We start from the raw sequence: 4,479 nt of genomic DNA, 5'->3' as shown, positions 1-4,479 counted from the left end.
TAGAAGTGAAAGACCTACCCATGAAGTGATATTGTTCTTGTATGAGATAATCTGAACTAAATTCCTTAAATATAAGAAAGGAAGTATATGCAGAATTTAGGAGGAAAGTATCCTTTGAGATCATGTAGTCTTTCAATTCACAAATAGGAAAATTAGACTGATGCATATACATATACACATAAATATACATACATTAATATGTATATATGCATACATATATGTGTATAAGCATAAGTGCAGGTCCTTGACACTACAGATCCAAACACAATCTTGGAGGAGTTCTCACAAATCTCTTTGGTATATGGCCCCAACCATGCTTTTCCTAGAAATGTCAGACTTTGATTTATACCTTCCCTAAAAGTCTTTGGTTTGTGCCTTCATCTGGGAAAACATGACACTATCATTATCTGGTTCAGTTTATTCTTCCTTAAAGCGTTCTCGGCCCCATCTCTTACTGACATAACATCATATATAGGAACTTTTTTTAATCTTTAAGAACACACAGAATGGACTTATAGATGAGTCCTTGAATAGACAGGAAAATTCTCCTCTCATTTCCAAAGGACAATGATTTACACCAGCTTTGGGTCCCACCTTCTCTCTGGAACTTTAGGGTCCATGAGACTTGCAGTATAAGCAAGGGGACTTACAGTATTAGTTTTGAATGGCTCCAAGGCACAAGTCGTTCCTGCTATGCTTTTCTCTGCTCTTTTTTCTCTTTGGAGTCATGCAAATTGCAAGGCCTGTGGGCCTTTTTATAGGTTTGTGACAGGTTGGACGTGTCCAAATCCCTTCCGACCTTCATTTGTCAAATTTTGACAAAAGAACTATTTTCTTTTAGACATTATATCTGCACTGGAAATAAAGAGGGGTATTCATCAATTGGAGAATAGCTGAATAAATTGTAGTATATGGATGGAATGGAGTATTATTGTACTGTAAGAAATGAAAAGAAAGATGGTTCCAGAGAAACTTGGGAATGCTTGCAGTTACTGATACAACCTGAACTGAACAGAACCAGGAGAATAAGATAATAACACAAATTATAAAGACATTTGATCTGCCATTTGCTCCTAGAAACATGTGATTTCTTATAAAAGACACACACCATGGGTACACAGGGATCTCTCCAGGTCCATGTGCAGCCTGGCTTCTTCTGTGTCTCAATCTCTTTTATTCTGTGTTTGACAACATTCTTCCTTATCTACCTCCTATTCTTTGTAAAGTACATTTTATTATTTCATTTTGCCTATGCATCACGTTTATTCCACCCAGTTATTCCAGTCTTAGATAGAACTCTCCCTTTTGCAAGAAAAAAAGTCTGACAAAAATGTTCAATACAGAAACCATTCCTGACCATGTGTACAATATTCTGTCCTACTTGTTCACATCTTTAAATGAAATATCTCCAGTTCTTTTTTAAAGGATCAAGCCAAAGGTTCATCCAAGGAATGTTAACAAAATAATTTCTAAGGTTTTTATTCGGTGACACTCAATGGGGAATTTACACTTTATTAAGAATTCATGACTTGTCCAGGAAAGATTAGATTAGAATAGAGTTTATTTTTCTTAGCATATGCTCAACCATGACTGCTACACATATATTTTAATTATTTCTAAATAATGTTCTTAAGCAACTGTAACGTTAGACATTCAACCAAGTACAAAAATAGATTAATAATCCCTGGTGTTGTCTGTGATCTCCAGCATCTTGACCAAGGGTTCAGGAGATGGAAGGTTAAAGATTCCTCATCTCCAGAAGCAAGTATCATCAGAATTTAATCTAAGACTTGTCTCCTCAAGGTCATATGAATTGTGCCTTCCTTGGTCTAAAACAGGTACTATAACCCATCTTCATATTTGATTAAACCCTGCATTAGAGAGAAGGGATTGGTGAAGGATATTGATAAATACACCTGAATAATCTCAGGAACAGCAAACAATAGAATTAAAATAGGAGATTATTCTGATGGACCTTAGTTTTGATCTCATAAATGTTAAGACACACCTCCCTTGTTTGATTAATAAAAGAAAAAATGATGTGGACATCCATCAGGAATGTTTTGAGTGTCTAGGGTCAGATATTATCATAGATTGATTCACACTGTGACATGAGAAGGTTAACTAGACCTTATTGCTTAATGACAAATATGTGAAATAGGTTTCCATCTGGGATTCATGCTTTTAGAATACAGAAATACCGAATCAAAATACTGAGTGTATCCTTTCAAGTGAAACAATTGGGAAAAACATCAACTTCTCAATAAGGAAGTATTGTTCTAGAAACCACGAACCACCAAAAGACATAACCTTATAAGTAGGAAGGATTTAGGTAATAATTATAGTCTAACGCACAGCTAAGAGCAATCTCCTCTACATTATATCAGACAAGTGGTTATCCAGCCTTTATGTAAGGACCTCCAGTTAGGAGCCACCTACTACCTCTCAAGTCCTTCCATTTCATTCTTGGATAGTTCTAATTTTTAGCAATGTTGATTTTGTTTTTCCCATAGGTCAATAAATTTACCTCTTGGGAACTTCCATCGTTTGCTCCCAGTTGTGGCTTTTGTGGTCAAGCAGAGCTGATCTTGAGAGTAGAAGACAAAAATAAGGTGCTATTGTAATAGGCTTTCCTTCCTTATATTTCTTTGGTCATGTTGTCTTTGAGAGCATTTGGGTAGGTTTATCTGAAGTGATATCTCTTCTTATACTCACATACAGTATATTCACTGAGTCTTCTCTTCTCTAAGCCAACTATCCTCTTTTCTTTTAACAGAACATGACATGATTTCATCGTCTTAAAGAGTCTATCATGCCTATGTTTTCAACTGTGCCCTGGGATTCAAAAACCTATTTTCAAGCATCATCTTATGGTACTTTATATTGACATTTCTGTTCACTTTCCAACTCTGCCTTTCTTTTCTTCCCATCCCCTACCCCGCCCCCAGAATATTTGAGATATCTTCATATTGTAATAGATAGACTTCTTCATTTGGAGTAAGGAAGGCCTGAGTTCAAGTTTTGTCTTAAATATTGATCCAGGGAAAGATATGTCCCTCCCTTAGTTTCGGTTTTCTCATCTATAGAATGGGGTTAATAATACCACCTACCTCGCAGGGTTATTATGGACATCAAAAGAGAAATACATATGTACGTATATGTATATATGTACACACATAAACATATGCATGCATACATACACATACACACATATATTCTCCAACTCGTTGTTTTTCAGACTTGTCTGAAATTCTGTGATCCCATTTGGGGTTTTCTTGGCAAAGATTTTGGGGAGGTTTGTCATTTCCTTCTCCGGGTCATTTTATAGATGAGGAAACTGAGAAAAACAAGATTACATGACCTGCTCAGGGTCACATAGCTAGTAAGCATCTGAGACCAGATTTGAACTCAAGACAAGTCTTCCTGACTCCAGGCCCAGCCCTCTATCCACTGTACCATCTAGCTCACATTGATATATAAATTTAGACACACACATACACACACACACACTGGCATGCGTGCTCATGTGAATGTGCTATGTGAATGTGCTATGTGAATGTGAATTTATTATTATCATTACTAATAGTAGTGATAAAAATAATACTCAGCCTCCCAAGGATTTTGGTTTCTTATCTAAAACTTCATGATCATTAGCAATGATTTCTAGATTGCTTATGGCAGTATAATCTGTGTGCATCATCAGTCAGTAGTAGTCATTGAGGATGACGTGTCTAGGGAGATTCTCTATCACGACCTGGATACTTTCCCTGAAAACAGCAGAACTTGGCATCATTGTCATCAGGTTAATCAAGAGTTGATTCATTGCCATCAGCAGGGTATCTCCAATCCCAATTACTTATCTCTTTTGCCCCTTAGTGAGTGATCTCTCACTTGACCAAACCTGAGGATCCACATCATCATTCCAAGGAGGACAAGCAGCTTCCTCTTGTTTAAAAGGTCTAGATTCCTTATTATGGTGAATAGCCACATATCTCTTATTTAGGTTCATGCCTTCTTTAGCCCTTTCCCCCTTTTTGTGCTTCTACCCTGACACCTGCTAACTGACACAGGCTGTGATTCCTCTCTGCCGCTTGAGTTACTTTTTCTTCCCTTTTCACATCAAAATCCCACCTCACATTTAAAATATGGATTATCTTGAGAAAGAGGAGGCATTCTTTGAACCTCTTTTCCTTTTCATCTTTGAGGGAGACTTTGAGTATGGACAAAAATTATTTGTTCATGGTAGAAATTCACATCGCACATGCTTCAGGCTGGTCACTGCACAGTTCTTTCTGCTCTCTCCATTCTTGCTAAGAAGAAGCATCCTTACTTAGTAGTTTGTCACTTTTGCTAGGAGCTCCCCTGGAGGACTTGGTGTTTGCTAGTAGCTCCCCTGTTTTCCCTCTGATTTTGGTTTATATAGGTTTGTTTTCAATATCTACTGCTGAGAAGGTATTTGAAACAGTTGGGTCCAGACTT

This window comes from Trichosurus vulpecula, chromosome 1, assembly GCF_011100635.1.
Source record: "Trichosurus vulpecula isolate mTriVul1 chromosome 1, mTriVul1.pri, whole genome shotgun sequence".
In the NCBI taxonomy this organism is placed as follows: Eukaryota; Metazoa; Chordata; class Mammalia; order Diprotodontia; family Phalangeridae; genus Trichosurus; species Trichosurus vulpecula.
The sequence above is the reverse complement of the archived record's forward strand: the minus strand, read 5'-3'. Positions refer to the sequence as shown.